General features: G+C 43.4%; 1 long non-coding RNA gene across 2 annotated transcripts; it reads right to left on the reverse strand.

Annotated features, from left to right (window-relative positions):
* Positions 1 to 6,830: 6,830 nt before the first annotated feature.
* Positions 6,831 to 10,455, reverse strand: LOC124269391. 2 transcript variants are annotated; one of them, XR_006896504.1, is made up of 2 exons: positions 10,265 to 10,455; positions 6,831 to 7,055 (listed from the first exon to the last, which is right to left on the reverse strand). It is a non-coding gene; the product is annotated as an uncharacterized LOC124269391 (long non-coding RNA). The 2 variants fall into 2 exon arrangements; XR_006896503.1 differs by lacking the exon at positions 10,265 to 10,455 and adding an exon at positions 8,047 to 8,214.
* Between the last annotated feature and the right edge of the window lie 10,077 nt (positions 10,456 to 20,532).

A 20,532-nucleotide genomic window follows, 5' to 3' on the forward strand; every position in this document is an offset into this window, starting at 1 on the left:
CACCCAGTCCTGTAATTTACCAACCAGCATCGCAGTCCCGTAACTACAGCGAGCATCAACCAGTCCTGTAACTACAGCGAGCATCAACCAGTCCCGTAACTACAGCCAGCATCACCCAGTCCCGTAACTACAGCCAGCGTTACCCAGTCCTGTAACTACAGCCAGCACCACCCAGTGCGGTATCACAGCTAGCACTACTATACACAGTCCCGTAACTTCAGCCAGCATCACCCAGTCCCGTAACTACAGCCAGCATCACCCAGTCCCGTAACTACAGCCAGCATCATCCAGTCCTGTAACTACAGCGAGCATCAACCAGTCCCGTAACTACAGCCAGCATCACCCAGTCCCGTAATTACAGCCAGCATCACCCAGTGCCGTAACTACAAACAGCATCACCCAGTCCAGTAACTACAGCAAACATCACCCAGTCCCACAATTACAGCCAGCATCACCCTGTCCTGTAACTACAGCGAGCATCACCCAGTCCCGTAACTACAGCCAGCATCACCCAGTCCCGTAATTACAGCCAGCATCACCAAGTCCCGTAACTACAGCCAGCATCCGCCAGTCCTGTAACTACAGCCAGCACCACTCAGTCCGTAACTACAGCCAGCATCGCAGTCCGTAACTACAGCCAACATCACCCAGTCCTGTAATTACAAGCCAGCATCACCCAGTCCCGTAACTACAGCGAGGCATCAACCAGTCCTGTAACTGCACAGCGAGCATCAACCAGTCCCATAATTACAGCCAGCATCAACCAGTCCCTATAAATACAGCGACCATCAACCAGTCCGTAACTACAGCCAGCATCGCACCCAGTCCTGTAACTACAGCCAGCATCACCCAGTCCCGTAACTACAGCGAGCATCAACCAGTCCCGTAATTACAGCCTGCATTACCCATTCCCGTAATAACAGCCAGCACCACCCAGTCCTGTAACTACAGCTAGCACTACTATACACAGTCCCGTAACTCAGCCAGCATCATCCAGTCCCGTAACTACAGCCAGCATCACCCAGTCCGTAACTACAGCCAGAATCACCCAGTCCCATAGCTACAGCCAGCATCACCCAGACCTGTAACTACAGCCAGCATCCGCAAGTCCCGTTACTGCAGCCAGAACCAGCCAGTCAGCGTAACTACAGCCAGCACCACCCAGTCCTGTAACTACATGAGCAGCATCACCATGTCCTGTAACTACAAGCGAGCATCACCCAGTCCGTAACTACAGCCAGCATCACCCAGTCCGTAATTACAGCCAGCATCACCCAGTCCTGAAACTACAGCCAGCATCACCCAGTCCTGTAATCTACAGCCAGCCATCATCCCAGTCCCGTAACTACAGCCAGCATCACCCAGTCCCGTAATTACAGCCAGCATCACCCAGTCCTGTAACTACAGCCAGCACCACCCAGTCCTGTAACTACAGCGAGCATCAACCAGTCCTGTATCTGCAGCCAGCATCCTCCAGTCCGTAATTATGCAGCCAGCATCACCCAGTCCGTAACTACAGCCAGCATCACCCAGTCCCGTAACTACATCCAGCATCACCCAGTCCTGTAACTACAGCCACCATCAACCAGTCCTGTCACTACAGCCAGCATCACCCAGTCCTGTAATTACAGCCAGCATCACCCATTCCGTAACTACAGCGAGCATCAACCAGTCCCGTAACTACAGCCAGCATCACCCAGTCCCGTAATTACAGCCAGCATCACCCAGTCCTGTAACTACAGCCAGCATCACCCAGTGCCGTAATTACAGCCAGCATCACCCACTCCCGTAATTACAGCCAGCATCACCCAGTCCCGTAACTACAGCCAGCATCACCCAGTCCCGTAACTACAGCCAGCATCACCCAGTCCCGTAACTACAGCCAGCATCACCCAGTCCCGTAATTACAGCCAGCATCACCCAGTCCCGTAATTACAGCCAGCATCACCCAGTCCCGTAACTACAGCCAGCATCACCCAGTCCCGTAACTACAGCCAGCGTTACCCAGTCCTGTAACTACAGCCAGCATCACCAAGTCCCGTTACTACAGCCAGAACCAGCCAGTCGCGTAACTACAGCCAGCACCACTCAGTCCCGTAACTACAGCGAGCATCACCCAGTCCCGTAACTACAGCGAGCATCACCCAGTCCTGTAACTACAGCGAGCATCACCCTGTCCTGTAACTACAGCGAGCATCACCCAGTCCTGTAACTACAGCGAGCATCACCCAGTCCTGTAACTACAGCGAGCATCACCCAGTCCCGTAACTACAGCCAGCATCACCCAGTCCCGTAATTACAGCCAGCATCACCCAGTCCCGAAACTACAGCCAGCATCACCCAGTCCCGTAACTACAGCCAGCATCACCCAGTCCCGTAACTACAGCCAGCATCACCCAGTCCCGTAATTACAGCCAGCATCACCAAGTCCTGTAACTACAGCCAGCACCACCCAGTCCCGTAACTACAGCGAGCATCAACCAGTCCCGTATCTACAGCCAACATCACCCAGTCCCGTAATTACAGCCAGCATCACCCAGTCCCGTAACTACAGCCAGCATCACCCAGTCCCGTAACTACATCCAGTACCACCTAGTCCTGTAACTACAGCCACCATCAACCAGTCCTGTCACTACAGCCAGCATCACCCAGTCCTGTAATTACAACCAGCATCACCCATTCCCGTAACTACAGCGAGCATCAACCAGTCCCGTAACTACAGCCAGCATCACCCAGTCCCGTAATTACAGCCAGCATCACCCAGTCCTGTAACTACAGCCAGCATCACCCAGTGCCGTAATTACAGCCAGCATCACCCAGTCCCGTAATTACAGCGAGCATCAACCAGTCCCGTAACTACAGCCAGCATCACCCAGTCCCGTAACTACAGCCACCATCAACCAGTCCCGTAACTACAGCCAGCATCACCCAGTCCCGTAACTACAGCCAGCATCACCCAGTCCTGTAACTACAGCCAACATCACCCTGTCCCGTATCTACAGCCAGCATCACCCAGTCCCGTAATTACAGCGAGCATCAACCAGTCCCGTAACTACAGCCAGCATCACCCAGTCCCGTAACTACAGCCACCATCAACCAGTCCCGTAACTACAGCCAGCATCACCCAGTCCCGTAACTACAGCCAGCATCACCCAGTCCGGTAATTACAGCGAGCATCAACCAGTCCCGTAACTACAGCCAGCATCACCCATTCCCGTAACTACAGCCAGCATCACCCAGTCCCGTAACTACAGCCAACATCACCAAGTCCCGTAATTACAGCCAGCATCAACCAGTCCCGTAACTACAAACAGCATCACCCAGTCCCGTAACTACAGCCAACATCACCCAGTCCCGTAACTACAGCCAACATGACCCAGTCCCGTAACTACAGCCAGCATCACCCAGTCCTGTAACTACAGCCAGAATCACCCAGTCCCATAGCTACAGCCAGCATCACCCAGACCCGTAACTACAGCCAGCATCACCAAGTCCCGTTACTACAGCCAGAACCAGCCAGTCGCGTAACTACAGCCAGCACCACCCAGTCCTGTAACTACAGCGAGCATCACCCTGTCCTGTAACTACAGCGAGCATCACCCAGTCCCGTAACTACAGCCAGCATCACCCAGTCCCGTAATTACAGCCAGCATCACCCAGTCCCGAAACTACAGCCAGCATCACCCAGTCCCGTAACTACAGCCAGCATCACCCAGTCCCGTAACTACAGCCAGCATCACCCAGTCCTGTAATTACAGCCAGCATCACCCAGTCCCGTAACTACAGCCAGCACCACCCAGTCCCGTAACTACAGCGAGCATCAACCAGTCCCGTATCTACAGCCAGCATCACCCAGTCCCGTAATTACAGCCAGCATCACCCAGTCCCGTAACTACAGCCAGCATCACCCAGTCCCGTAACTACATCCAGTACCACCCAGTCCTGTAACTACAGCCACCATCAACCAGTCCTGTCACTACAGCCAGCATCACCCAGTCCTGTAATTACAACCAGCATCACCCATTCCCGTAACTACAGCGAGCATCAACCAGTCCCGTAACTACAGCCAGCATCACCCAGTCCCGTAATTACAGCCAGCATCACCCAGTCCTGTAACTACAGCCAGCATCACCCAGTGCCGTAATTACAGCCAGCATCACCCAGTCCCGTAATTACAGCCAGCATCACCCAGTCCCGTAACTACAGCCAGCATCACCCAGTCCCGTAACTACAGCCAGCATCACCCAGTCCGTAACTACAGCCAACATCACCCAGTCCGTAATTACAGCCAGCATCACCCAGTCCCGTAATTACAGCCAGCATCACCCAGTCCCGTAACTACAGCCAGCATCACCCAGTCCCGTAACTACAGCCAGCGTTACCCAGTCCTGTAACTACAGCCAGCATCACCAAGTCCCGTTACTACAGCCAGAACCAGCCAGTCGCGTAACTACAGCCAGCACCACTCAGTCCCGTAACTACAGCGAGCATCACCCAGTCCCGTAACTACAGCGAGCATCACCCAGTCCTGTAACTACAGCGAGCATCACCCTGTCCTGTAACTACAGCGAGCATCACCCAGTCCTGTAACTACAGCGAGCATCACCCAGTCCTGTAACTACAGCGAGCATCAACCAGTCCCGTAACTACAGCCAGCATCACCCAGTCCCGTAATTACAGCCAGCATCACCCAGTCCCGAAACTACAGCCAGCATCACCCAGTCCCGTAACTACAGCCAGCATCACCCAGTCCCGTAACTACAGCCAACATCACCCAGTCCCGTAATTACAGCCAGCATCACCCAGTCCCGTAACTACAGCCAGCACCACCCAGTCCCGTAACTACAGCGAGCATCAACCAGTCCCGTATCTACAGCCAACATCACCCAGTCCCGTAATTACAGCCAGCATCACCCAGTCCCGTAACTACAGCCAGCATCACCCAGTCCCGTAACTACATCCAGTACCACCCAGTCCTGTAACTACAGCCAGCATCACCCAGTCCTGTCACTACAGCCAGCATCACCCAGTCCTGTAATTACAACCAGCATCACCCATTCCCGTAACTACAGCGAGCATCAACCAGTCCCGTAACTACAGCCAGCATCACCCAGTCCCGTAATTACAGCCAGCATCACCCAGTCCTGTAACTACAGCCAGCATCACCCAGTGCCGTAATTACAGCCAGCATCACCCAGTCCCGTAATTACAGCGAGCATCAACCAGTCCCGTAACTACAGCCAGCATCACCCAGTCCCGTAACTACAGCCACCATCAACCAGTCCCGTAACTACAGCCAGCATCACCCAGTCCCGTAACTACAGCCAGCATCACCCAGTCCCGTAACTACAGCCAGCATCACCCAGTCCCGTATCTACAGCCAGCATCACCCAGTCCCGTAATTACAGCGAGCATCAACCAGTCCCGTAACTACAGCCAGCATCACCCAGTCCCGTAACTACAGCCACCATCAACCAGTCCCGTAACTACAGCCAGCATCACCCAGTCCCGTAACTACAGCCAGCATCACCCAGTCCGGTAATTACAGCGAGCATCAACCAGTCCCGTAACTACAGCCAGCATCACCCATTCCCGTAACTACAGCCAGCATCACCCAGTCCCGTAACTACAGCCAACATCACCCAGTCCCGTAATTACAGCCAGCATCAACCAGTCCCGTAACTACAAACAGCATCACCCAGTCCCGTAACTACAGCCAACATCACCCAGTCCCGTAACTACAGCCAACATGACCCAGTCCCGTAACTACAGCCAGCATCACCCAGTCCCGTAACTACAGCCAGCATCACCCAGTCCCGTAACTACAGCCAGCATCACCCAGTCCCGTAATTACAGCCAGCATCACCCAGTCCCGTAACTACAGCCAGCATCATCCAGTCCTGTAACTACAGCCAGCGTTACCCAGTCCTGTAACTACAGCGATCATCAACCAGTCCTGTACCTACAGCCAGCATCACCCAGTCCCGTAATTACAGCCAGCATCACCCAGTCCTGTAACTACAGCCAGCGTCACCCAGTCCCGTAACTACAGCGAGCATCAACCAGTCCTGTAACTACAGCCAGCATCACCCAGTCCCGTAATTACAGCCAGCGTCACCCCGTCCCGTAACTACAGCCAGCATCACCCAGTCCCGTAACTACAGCCAGCGTCACCCAGTCCCGTAACTACAGCCAGCATCACCCAGTCCGTAACTACAGCCAGCAACTACAGCCAATTCCACCCAGACGCACACCACACCTGTCTCAGATCCACCTGGCATACTTCAGCCGGCACATCTCCTATTCAAAAGATTCTTTGAAATAACAGAGAGTTGTCGGAGTTAAATCCGAGCGGATAATGTGGCATTCTGGAATCACTTTTCGAAGTGCACTAACCAAACATGGTTGTCACGTGACTGGGAGACTGGTGGCAAGTAATGAGTATATATTTGCTGCACAGACCGCCTCAAAAGAGGCGATACCGTGTTTTGACATTAATATGTCTGACAACTTCTTGTGCTTGGCCCAGGAGCTTTGCCGCCGGTCAGTATGGGTCTACAGTGGCATCTCAGACTTCAGTACCGAATGGTTTCCACGTGACACTTATCGATTTTAACAGGCCTAACAACAAATCGAATCCAGTCGATGACACAACAATCATCGATTATAGTGCCTATTATAGGGTCTGTTGGTTGAATAGTTCAGTGGCATAGAGCGTAGGTGAATAGATTTTACATTAATTGTAGGACATGTTGCAAACATTGCATGGGAATTACTAACGATTGTGCATAGTTTTATATCAAATTAGAAGTATGACAATGTCGTAGAGATATTGTTAGAAGGTGTCTTTATTTCGGCTGACATGGCACCAGTATACGCGATGGATCTGCGACTCCCACCTGGGACTGAGGTACGACTCTTTCCCGAGCCTGTGCTGTGACTCTCAGTTGGGCCTGTGGTGGGACTGTCGCTTGGGCCTGTGGTCCGACTCTCGCCTAGCCTGTGGTGGGACTGTGGCTTGGGCCTGTGGTCCGACTCTCGCCTGTGGTGACACCCTAAAACATATGTGCATGCCGTGGAAAAGACCGTGACATTTTCTTGTAAAGGGCTATATATTTGTTTCGAATGAGAGTGGTTTCCCTTTGACTACGAGTACAGAAACTTTGCCGTTCTTCTTTCGTAAAATGTTTCCAGTTCATGTATGAAAAAAATAACACAAAATGCGTCATTTTTCTGTTTCTGTAATTATAACCTTGTCTGAGAAAGATTTCGGTATTTGCACCAGTCAGGTAATAGTTTACCATCATCTGATGTCTATTCAGCCATTATACTAGTTGATATTCAACCTTGGGTAGTGTGTCTATTTGTTGAGTTTAAGCAGCTACAGAGTCGTGCAATTCAAGGAAACCCATCAAGAGAGTCAATGCATACGACAGTGAACAGTGTTCAGTGTACATCATGTGAGTGAGTGAGTTAAGTTTTACGCCGCACTCAGCAATATTCCAGCTATATGGCGGTGGTCTGTACATAATTGGGTCTGGAATGGAAAATCCAATGATCAAAAGCATGAGCATCGATCTGCGCAATTGGGAACCGATGATATGTGTCAACCAAGTCAGCGAGCCTGACCACCCGATCCCGTTAGTCGCCTCTTACCGTACGTCGTGTCTCTGTGTGAGCTGGGACTGTAAGATGGGATAACTGAACACTTTACCCGAAGAAAATGGTTTTCGCGGAAGGAACCCACTGAAATTATAATGTTCCCTGTTCTAGTATATTTTCCTGAAAATCAGTTAATTTACTGATATTTGCCAAGATGTATGACAGTAATTTTACTGATATTCATTAAGATGTGTGATAGTTATTCTGCTGATATTCACCACGAAGTGTGTCAGTTATTTTACTGATATTCACCATGATGTGTGATAGTTATTTTACTGAAAATATATGTATGTTTTTAATATACACATTAGCCTGTCACATTACAGTCGTATGATCCCGCGCATATTCTGTTACGCAACAAGCAGGAGGAAAGACGAGTCTGACCTTGTTATCGTTGAGAAAAGTGAAATCGTCGCGGAAATGATGAAGTGCTCGATTAAAAATAGACCGACTGTTCACCGAGAGATTAATGTCTTGTTGAACAAATGCGTCATATCTGTTAACGTCGTGTTTATACATTTTCGTTGCGGAAATATTTTCCGTGATGCATACGTGTTCCTCACGCAGAATAAATTTAAGATATAAAGCCAGCTTTGGGTTTCGCTCTTTGACCTGATCGTCCCCGTTTGACATTTGGAGGAACAGAGATATGCAATGCAGTTGCCATTTAGTTCTAGTTGACCTTCCAAACACCATGCTGGTCGTGATTTCGCATATTATGCTAGAGGGGCGGATCCCTGCTCACGCCTTTTTGCTGAGGACATTACTGTGAAGCAAACTAACCAAAGTATCGTTTTGCTTGGTATATGTACTGTGGCTTAGTCACGTCGACAAATCTCCATGCTCAGGACATGAACGAGTGGTCAACCTAATGGCCGCTTATAGTTCCTGTGACGACCAATGGGGATGATTTCCGCTCAGACCATCAGCTAGTCTCAAAAATGAATATATATTTTACACACAAAAAAAACAGTAATCATGAAATACAATGAAAAGGAGCCCAGACACTTTCTTCATTTTCAGAAACTATGCAAATCTAAACTTGCCAGATATATAAGACTTGCATGGGCTTTCTTGGGTATATTTGTTTCAGGGTCTGTATGACAGACAAATCTCCGCTATGTACTTCGAGAACTGTTATACCTTTTGTTGCGTTCAAGAAAAGCAGTGGTATACACAACAAACTTCATGTTGCAAAAGTGTTACAGAGACAGATGTTCTTTCTGTATGAGGAGTGTTTGTGTCAATATCTGACATGTCATCGTATAACAATGATGAAGATCGATGCTCGTGATATCAATCATTGGACTATGTGGTCCAGACAGGATTCTTTATAGACCACTGTCAGACAGCTGGAAAATTGTTGAGTGCGACGTTAAACAGTTGACAAACATGATGACGCTCCCTCATCCCTCGTGATTTATTGCCCACGAACACTTTTAGACAAACAGCTTAAACCCCCTATCAACGTGGACTATTCCATTGTTAAAGGGCATCGCTCAATGATGTTGTTTGCTATATGCGACTACGATAAGATAAGATAATACTTTATTATCCAGAAGGACATTTTGGTTACATCGTAAAACACGTAGAACACAACAGGACATTGAAACACAGCATATTCCACTCCAACAATCACTGAGATAATAAACAACTACAAAATTAATAATAATACTGAACATGTATACATCGTTATACATCCAGCCACTGAGTGCGTGCTCAAAGCGCTTCAAGATAATACTCAATAGGTAAGAGCACTATAAACTAAAAGAATGAAAGAGTAAGATAAGACTTAATGATGAGATAAAAATAGCAGTGGTGTAAAATGGTTTACTTGAAGGTAAAATGATAAATGAATGATTACAGTTGTGTCTGACGACTTCTCGACCAGCACGTGAGGTGTCTGTTTATGTGCAGCTGCTTGTGTTGGAATCATAAAATTGCTAACGACACGTATTTTCGCATCCCCCAAAATTACTTTTCATAAATACATGTTTCACAGGGGCGGATACAGCTTTTTGAGGAAGGGTTGGTTGCACACTATTGAGAAAAGGAGGGGTGCACACTTCATTTTCACCCGAGTTCCGATGGTCATTTAATAAACTTTCAGGGCAAAGGGGGTGCGCACCCTGCACCCCTGCGCCCCGCCCCCTTTGGATCCGCCTATGTTTCATTCGTTCTCTCTTCTTGACAGTCATAACAGAATCCCATACCATCATATTTATCATGATAACAATACTAAACTATATTTCCAACGGTTTAAATTTAGGACATTACTAACTAGTCCCTAACAACACCAGCTAATCAAAACAATGCGAATATCATAGAATGGGATAATCAGCTGTAATATCGAAGCGAGATACGATGCTTACCTCTGACCTCTGACAGCGCGTGCGTGTAGGCCGGGAAAGGTCTACACATCCTGTTCGCGGAGCAGCCACAGAGAGGTTGTGACACAGCAGCCGGAGAGCGGTACAATCTGTGTTGTTCGCTGTGTGCCAGTTCCAGGCTGTCTGTCGACATGCCAGTACGCTGCAAATATGTGCTGGGCGTTGTGCTGGCTGTTGCCATACCAGGGAATTTATACCTAATGTTTACTTACATGGATGTGAACTTGAGTCCCGTTACTTCAACTTTACAGATCTCTGGTAAGTAGAAGCCTTCCGATTTCCCTGGTTCGTGTGATCAACCACGGCTATACCATACAGATACACTACGGCTGTACAGATACACCACGGTGTCGTGTTGACACGATCCTTACACCAGTCAGGAATCCTCAACCCATACACTTCAGCTACCATGCTTGCCAACACACAATGTCCAACAGTTGGTCTACAGAATTGCGTATTTCTTTCCTGTTTAGCTGTATGTCGAACATACTCTTTATTTCCGCCATTATAAAGGACACATTTGTATACGAAAATAAACTAACGGAAGTATACACCCATACGTGATAAAACCGAAACATATAACACATAGGAAATGGACACTCAAGGGTGGTCTCACAGTTAAGTTTGGACATTATGTCTGCAATGTTCTGGGTATGTCAGGGGCACGTGTCAGCCCACTAACCTTGTGATAACGTCAGGTATTTTGTCAGATAAAAAAGTATATGTTACTTTGTGAATGGTCGTCTGGTCGTGTAATTGGTATATACAGCCAATGCCCCCCTTAATTTAACATCGCTGAAGTATGCTTTAGTCCATACACATAGTGTGATAAGGTTAGATAGAACGTTTTACTTAAGAAATACACTTCGCTCTACCACCATGTATTAAGTGTAATAAAACACACTTTTGCCCTGAACTATTATAGTTAAAGCATGAGGACGCTTGCGTCCGAGTGCTTTAACGTTATAATAGTTCAGGGCGAAAGTGTGTTTTATTACACTATACATGGTGGTAGGGCGAAGTGTATTTCTTTTCTAAGATGCCAAATTTAATACTTTCTAAAGATAATTACGATTAATTTAAGGCAGACTGCAGAAAACAAACGACGGTGTCGGTGACCTAAATTAAGAATCCTCGCACAGGGCTAACTGGCGCGCTGTTCTATTGATGTGTCTGCCCCCTACGTTAAGACGAACGTTACCAGAAAAAAAACAAATGATAACAGTTTGATGACGGTTTACGTTCGGATTAAATATCTTCTCTGAATTATTTTAATTACATCTGTCATTAACGTAAACCATATGGGGCAATATGAACGTTGCATTTCTACTACCAGCGTCAGTTTAGATCAGTACATCCAGAGGAAGTTGAGTAGTCAAGCGACATTCCACGATTGCATTGTGGGAATGTAAACATTACGAACGTTACCGTGTCGCTGAGAACTTGTGAGTCGAAATGACACATTTTAACCGTCAAATGCAAATACCTCGGCGGTTTGAGAAATAAACACTGCTAAATGATGTCCAAAATTTTGCTATGCATTCAAAAACAGTAAATTTCTCCGCTTTTGATCGTGCACCGGTAAAAGCACTGTGCTACGATTTTTTAATTTGGCATCTTTACAGAAAGTGTGATCGTATAAATTACAGCCTGATATCTGAACGACATAAGTATATATGAAATGGGTTTATTTGCTTATGCATAACGTTATACGCTCAACATTAAAAATGACTCGCAATAAATGTCAAAAATGGATTTTCTTCTATGACGTCAAAGGACGACAGAGAGGTCATACGCGTATAAAGATAAGGGGGCATAACTCCGCTATGCTTAACACTAGGTCAGTGTAACTCATATCACTTGGAGAGAATTCGTTGTGGATACGGACGCTATATTTTCCTTATGTTTTGTTCACCGTGAACCAAACTACATGTATTCCAATACAAAGTTCCCCAATGTGAGCGGATACGTTAGTAGTTTCACAAGTTATAAGGAAAGATGACAATGTACTACATGAGAAAGCACGTAAAAGCGATTTGGATGGCCCTATCTGATATGTAAATTAGTTCTTAAATTCACATATTCTCCTGTTTGTGTAGATGTATTTTGACTGATTTTGCATCATTATTTACTGAATACTAGCCATATCTTCAAATATAATGAAATTACTGAAAAGATTACAAAATTGTAGTTGACGTCATTGCTTGTTTTATGTATTTTGCGACGTCGGAAAAAAACGACATTGGTATGCTGATCAGTATATGTCTCACATAATTTCCATGAATTGTGTAAAAGGTTTCGGTTTCTATGTCTGAATTTAACACTGTTGTGACAGAACTTAAAATGGCTGATTTTACCATTTAAATAATGTCCTGAATAGATCCATAATTAGACGGTTTGACTTTGTATCTTAATATGAACAACACACGCACCTGTTTGGCATCAATTTGACGTAAATTAAAAAGAATATTTCACAACCCTGGCCCCGGGGTCATGAAAGTTAAATCGCTATTCATAACCTGTTCATATGCAACTGTAATATTGGTCCGAATGGCGAATATTGCACATGATACATGAACTATTTAAGTACATGTTGCAGTTACGCCTTCGTTTGTTCTTTTAATACTTGTTCAAGGGTGTAAAATATGGTGTACTACACTCAGTATATCAATTTCTTATGTAAATATTATTCAAACAAACAAAACCCTTCAAAGAATGAAAACCGTATACCCTATATCCAAGGATATGATATAGAACAAGGCTAAATGTAGATAATGAAATTAGTTTCATGAAAAAATATCTGAAAGATACTCAAAATATACACTGAAATTGTAATCGGTGGAACATGGCGATTGCGTTTACTCTTATTCAACCGACCTTCACCTCAAAGAAATTGCCAAATATGTAACAACAATGTTGACGTATATGACATCACAACCGTTGACCGATTTCTTACAAAATGGCGGCTTCGGTGACATGGGTATACAGGATTTTGCGAGGACCTTTCCTTTGATTCGGGGATCGTTTGTACATAAATGTGTGATGTGAGTAATCAGAATGATTCTGACTATCTGTGTATTGTTACATGTTTTATCGTTTTCATTGCAAGTAAGAGAAGAAGCCAGATATGCCGATCATTACCGTTGTTGTTCTGCGAGATTTTCCGTCAGTCATGACGTTACGCTGCACAGAAACTTTGACAATTTCGTATAAACATATCACATTACTGTATTGTATCTATTATTTTTTGCTACGATACTATTTCCATGTATGTTCTAAAAGTATTTAGCCTATGCATGCTACGAATAGACGAATGGGTGTCTGAAATTTGAGAAAATGCAGTACACAGTGTAAAGTCTCAATGTTTCTTTGTTTACATTTCAACAAGTGCTGTCTTTCTCACACAGCGTTTGTTTCATATCACCTAGACACTTGGTTTTAGTGACAAAGACCATTTCTTATTTGATACTAAAATGTATGAGGAATTCAGTGATGTATTTGTCACAGCTGAATAGGAAATATACGTGATGTAATAGGCGTCTCAATACCGGCCTTCGCGAAACGTGATTTTGAAAACACTATCCAATGCAATATGGCAGAAAGCGCATTTAGGCGTTCGTGTTGGTGTATTTAGAAAACATCCCAACCTTAAAGACACTAAAAGTCACCGCGGCAGGGATAAAAGCGTCAGTTGACTTGTTTGGAACATTTCAGCAGGTGCCTGCTACTAAACTATTCTCCTCAATTATTTAAGAGTGACCGGACATGATTACATCATTCTAAAATTTCCATGGTAACTGTCTTAGTCTTAGTCTTAGCTAAGATTTGGCTGAGACAGTTTCATGATCCAGTCTTATCTAAAATCTTAGCTAAGCAAAAATATTCAGACTTAAGATATTTTTGTGCTAAGCAAATTTTAGACTTAAGATTTTGTCATGATCCCGGGGCCTGGTTCCTTACTCGACAGCAGGGTATCCCAGAGGTAGACTGACGTTAGAGGCAACAGATAAAGTTTTAATTGTTTTGGTGTCAGTTTGTGAGATGGTAATCTTTCTTCGAATTTAAAAAGAAAATCATTTGTATGGATAGAGATTGGATATTGGCTGCCATGGAAGTTGGTGACACGGTCTCTTTGAAGTCTTTGAATACCATTTAAGTATACATTAAATTATATTATGTACGCATTATATAAACATATTTATGTTATATTCTTTAGTTGTGTGGTTTGTATCTCGTCTCTGAAATGAACATATTTTACAGACAAAAAGGTTTAAATTAAAATAAAATACAATGAAAAGGAGTCCAAAAAGAGACTTTCTTCATTTTGAGAAACTCTCGTAATCTGGACTTGCCACTCATTCTAGACTTGCATGGGCTGCGTTGGGCATATATGTTTGAGGGTCTGTATGACAGACTAACAACTAACAATTCATTTCCTTACTTAATATTGACGTATAACTAACAGGAATTATGTAATGTTGATTTTTAAACGTCAAGGAGAATAAGAAAAATATGTTTTACAAACTAATACCACACCAATGAAATGACTATAGTGTACTGAGTGTTAAGATCGGTACTAGAGTCATCAGTCGCCCGCGTGATAACGTGTTTATCTCAACACCAAATGATAACCCACATTCTCAAACCACAGAGAGAGAGAGAGAGAGAGGGGGAGGAGGGGGGAGAGAGGAGAGAGACAGTTTCTCCTCGCACACGGTCACACACACTCTCACATACACACACCAAAACGTGGTTTTAAACGTAGATATCAATAGCATGTAGTGGATGAATCATATTCATATTTATATAAAGAAGACTGAAGTGAAGCATTAGCGTTAGCAGTTATACATATTCATCAAACATTGTCGGTTGTACAAGATTGACACAAACCTTTGTCAGATGTGCTCTGTCGGCTGAAGTAGATTGACACAAACCGGTGTCAGATGTGCTCTGTCGGCTGAACAATATTGACACAAACCTTTGCCAGATGTACTCTGTCAGGTGAACAAGATTGACACAAACCATTTTCAGATGTGCTCTGTTGACTGAACAAGATTGACACCAACCCGTGTCAGATGTGCTCTGTCGCCTGAACAAGCTTGACTCAAACCTTTGTCAGATGTGCTCTGTCGCCTGAACAAGATTGACACAAACCTTTGTCAGGTGTGTTGTGTCGGCTGAACAAGATTGACACAAACCTTTGTCAGGTGTGTTCTGTCGGCTGAACAAGGTTGACTCAAACCTTTGTCAGATGTGCTCTGTCGGCTGAACAAGATTGACACAAACCTTTGTCAGATGTGCTCTGTCAGCTGAACAGGATTGACACAAATCCGTGTCAGATGTGCACTGTCATGTGCACCTAGCAAATCGACTTATTATCCGTATTTTTCTTTGTGATTATCTGTGTAGTTCAGTTACTGTCACAACCTTGTTTGGGATATGTTCCCTTTATTGATGTGGGTTATTCTCTTTTATCTACACCTTACTACTTAGACCCACGTTTGATGAAGAGGCCAGATGTGATCTTGTGTTATGGTCACTGGGTAGTAGTCATTTGACCTTTGACTCCAGTAGTCGTCGCCCTTGGAAAACAGATTACAGCAGTGGTTGGATACACTACAATTTGCGGACGCACCCACTACAACAATGTATGTACCATTGCTTGTTCCTGAAAGGTGCCATTGGATGGAAAGGATTCAGAACCTTGCTCCTGATATCACTTTTGTTGTATGTTAGTTGTCAAGAAGGCTGACTCCAGAATCTGCTGATCGTATGTTCCAACCTAAAATTCGTCCAACCTATAATTCTTGGTTTGTTTAAAATGAAAAATACGATATTTGCGTTGTTATAAGCCTTCATCGAATTAGTATATGTTTTCACATCCTTACATCCTTATGTATTTGTAAGGTTTGCTTTCGGCAAAAATAGACAAACTGGAAAGTGTTCAATTTGGTATTCTCTGTTCGAACAATTTTTTACTAGTGAAAGGAAAACGCACTGACAATATACATTACTGGTACTGTGTATTCCCCTTTCAATAGAAACAAAACATGTGATGTAATTTGTTAGTGTGTTTCCCCTTTCAATAGAAACAGTACCAGTGATGTAATTTGTCAGTGTGTTTCCCCTTTCAATAGAAACAGTACCAGTGATGTATGTTGTCAGTGTGTTTTCCCATTTCAATAGAAACAGTACCAGTGATGTAATTTGTCAGTGTGTTTCCCTTTCAATAGAAACAGTACCAGTGATGTAATTTGTCAGTGTGTTTCCCCTTTCAATAGAAACAGTACCAGTGATGTAATTTGTCAGTGTGTTTTCCTTTCAATAGAAACAGTACCAGTGATGTAATTTGTCAGTGTGTTTTCCTTTCAATAGAAACAGTACCAGTGATGTAATTTGTCAGTGTGTTTTCCCATTTCAATAGAAACAGTACCAGTGATGTATGTTGTCAGTGTGTTTTCCCATTTCAATAGAAACAGTACCAGTGATGTAATTTGTCAGTGTGTTTCCCCTTTCAATAGAAACAGTACCAGTGATGTAGTGATGTATTTGTCAGTGTGTTTTCCCATTTCAATAGAAACAGTACCAGTGATGTAATTTGTCAGTGTGTTTCCCCTTTCAATAGAAACAGTACCAGTGATGTATGTTGTCAGTGTGTTTTCCCATTTCAATAGAAACAGTACCAGTGATGTAATTTGTCAGTGTGTTTTCCCTTTCAATAGAAACAGTACCAGTGATGTAATTTGTCAGTGTGTTTCCCCTTTCAATAGAAACAGTACCAGTGATGTATGTTGTCAGTGTGTTTTCCCATTTCAATAGAAACAGTACCAGTGATGTAATTTGTCATGTTTCCCCTTTCAATTTGTCAGTGTGTTTTCCCATTTCAATAGAAACAGTACCAGTGATGTAATTTGTCAGTGTGTTTCCCTTTCAATGTCAGTGTGTTTTCCCATTTCAATAGTGATAATTTTCAGTGTGTTTTCCCTTTCAATAGAAACAGTACCAGTGATGTAATTTGTCAGTGTGTTTTCCTTTCAATAGAAACAGTACCAGTGATGTAATTTGTCAGTGTGTTTTCCCTTCAATAGAAACAGTACCAGTGATGTATGTTGTCAGTGTGTTTTCCCATTTCAATAGAAACAGTACCAGTGATGTAATTTGTCAGTGTGTTTTCCCTTTCAATAGAAACAGTACCAGTGATGTAATTTGTCAGTGTGTTTTCCCCTTTCAATAGAAACAGTACCAGTGATGTATGTTGTCAGTGTGTTTTCCCATTTCAATAGAAACAGTACCAGTGATGTAATTTGTCAGTGTGTTTTCCCTTTCAATAGAAACAGTACCAGTGATGTAATTTGTCAGTGTGTTTCCCATTTCAATAGAAACAGTACCAGTGATGTAATTTGTCAGTGTGTTTCCCTTTCAATAGAAACAGTACCAGTGATGTAATTTGTCAGTGTGTTTTCCCTTTCAATAGAAACAGTACCAGTGATGTAATTTGTCAGTGTGTTTTCCCTTTCAATAGAAACAGTACCAGTGATGTAATTTGTCAGTGTGTTTTCCCTTTCAATAGAAACAGTACCAGTGATGTAATTTGTCAGTGTGTTTTCCCTTTCAATAGAAACAGTACCAGTGATGTAATTTGTCAGTGTGTTTCCCCTTTCAATAGAAACAGTACCAGTGATGTAATTTGTCAGTGTGTTTTCCCATTTCAACAGAAACAGTACCAGTGATGTATTTTTCCCCTTTTCAGTAGAAACAGTGAAAGTGATGCTTTCTATGCATATAGTAGGTCGGCATCCCCTGGGATATACTGCGTAATGGGTATTACCGAGAGTGGCAGTTGGGTTTATTTCGTTTTCTTTTGTTTGTTTTTCCCCACACTTTATTATTATTGATTTTTCCTTTGAATAATATGTAACACACGTAGTTGAAATGATTGGGTGTTAATGCGTCAAACCAAACTAAATGTTTGATATGCTGACACAACACAAAGTGAGACGGTACGTTAGGGTGTGTTTTCCTCTACAACATAACAGCTGGAGCTTGGACGCGTGTTGACACATACTCTGCATTCCACGCCATGGGACATGATTTAAATTCTGGTGTCAGTCAGATTTCACTGTATGTAATGGGGACGGTTAGCACTGTAAAGGGGGCGGTTTTGAGTCCTGTCGACTGAACACGATTTAATTCAACATGCCAGTATGTGTGTCGGGGTGGAAGTTTGGCTCATATTATGTTGATGGTGAAAACATAAATTATGAAATATGTCACTGGGTTCGTTCTTGTTTTGACATATGGCATGTAATATACGGATAACTATCTCATTGTGACTGGGCGTCCTTCATGAAGACATATAGGGTCTATTGTCATCAACATCATCTCCGTCATTACCAGTCCGGAAGTATGAGGTATGTCGTGAGTTAGCTATCTTAACACCACATGTAACATCCGGATCTCCGTGACATCACGGATGTATGGTAACAGGAACCTGTAACAGGACATCCAAGCGACCTAAAGCTGAAGTATATGACAAGATAGGAATACTGTTTAGATGGCGATAATTAGCAGGATGCTTGGGGTGTGAGACGTCCACTGCATTACATTTCTGGTACTCTGTGAAAATGATAGGTAGGGGATATTCAGTAAAATGGTGTCACAACTATTTATAGAAGAAGAAAGAAGAAGAAAATTAGTAAACTTTATTACCGTGTCACATATTTTCCAGATATACATATACATTTCACGAGACACGATTGTACATTAAATTGCGTTAAAGTATTTATAAATGTCAAACACATAAAATACTATAGCAGTATTACCAAGCCTATGGTACATGAAATACAAAACAACTGTACAGAACAATTGCACCTTGTGGGTGGATAAAGCGCTTTATAAATATCATTATTGTTATTACCTTGATTGAATGACATTACGTATGGTGTTTAAGGCGACGTTCATACATATTGAAAATCCCTGCGGCTAAGGCGCTACAGGTGATATTATCTTGCATTGAGGGAGAGAATGATGAGAGTGAATTATTGTAAAACTTCTTAATAATATCAGCTCGGATATCTGTATAGAGGTTACATTTCACCAGAAAGTGAAATTCATCTTCAGTCTAGCCAAGATCACAACTTTTGCAAATTCGTTCCTGGAGAGGAACGACTGAATCTTCCTAGTTCGATTTCTAGAGGGAGAGTACCGCACCTCAGTTTTGCTAATACACTACGACGGCGTCGGTTAGATATCGAGCTCAGGTAAGCTTCGGCGTTTAGACTGGACTTGAACAATCTGTGTGTACGTAATCTATTTCCATTAGTTAAACCTCGGTCGTTCCATAACTGATTCACCCAATCTTCTGCATCGATAAAAAATACCCGGTTTTTAATCAAAAAGAAGTCGGCTTGTGATATATTCCTGACGTCGGAGATACTCAAACTAACACTGGAATAAAAAGTCCACATTTACAAGCTTGGAAATGTCTTGGAAAGATGATGTTTCCAAGACATTTCCAATTTTGGAAAGATGATGTTTGCAAGACATTTCCAATTTTGGAAATATGAGATTTCCAAACATTTACAATTTTGGAAATGTCCACAAGGGGAGATAACAGGTGGGTGATGGTAAATTGTTGTTCTTTGCACTCCCCAGGACCTAATCCCTTGTTAATTGATGAGTGAGTCAAGGGGTCTACTCCCGTTTGTGAGAACTCCCAGTTGTGAGACTCCCAGTTATGAGACAGTGGAGTCGGTAATTAACAACGAAAACACACCATACTCCCCTGTCTGATAGAATGGATTCACCCTAGCTAATTACTGATTTGCTATGTAACTGAATCTTGCAGTCTCAAAGAATTTTAAAACCTAATTACAAAAACCAAAAACAAGATTTATATTGATATTAATTATGGCTCTTGTTCTTGTCAAATCGTTCATTGCTGCCTCAGGCTCGGATCTAGCGACCCAAACGCCGATACGTATAACAGACATTTAATAAACAGTGCATGTTGCTCTTGTGGATATCAACTACCCGTTATAACCTATGTATGTCTTTGTTTCCAATTTTGGAAATTTTTGGAAATCACCATATATTTTCTTGTGTAAGGGACTGTACCCAGCTCAGTGTTGTACCATAATTTTCGAAAACCTTAACTTTTACTTAACAGTCTGTCGAAATCCTTTCTGGCGCTGACGAACTTTGCTTTTAAGTCATTCTTCCGGAAGGGAGATGTACAATTTAACTACATACGTTCGGCGACGTTTCGGCATAGATATCGTTGTCAAGCAAGTGATGAATCTATGTCGAAACATCGCTTTTCACAGAATAAACAAGTTGTATATCCGTAAAATTATCATCATTCTTCATTACCTCAAAGTCTAAAATGCCCATCAAAGAAGATAAAAATAAGATTCAAGAAAATTCTATAATATTCTGTGGTGAAAACGCGTAATACAAGTCTTAATCTAGTACACCACCG

The sequence above is a fragment of the Haliotis rubra genome, unplaced genomic scaffold, assembly GCF_003918875.1.
Source record: "Haliotis rubra isolate DU_JTF1 unplaced genomic scaffold, ASM391887v1 Scf1446, whole genome shotgun sequence".
NCBI lineage: Eukaryota > Metazoa > Mollusca > Gastropoda > Lepetellida > Haliotidae > Haliotis > Haliotis rubra.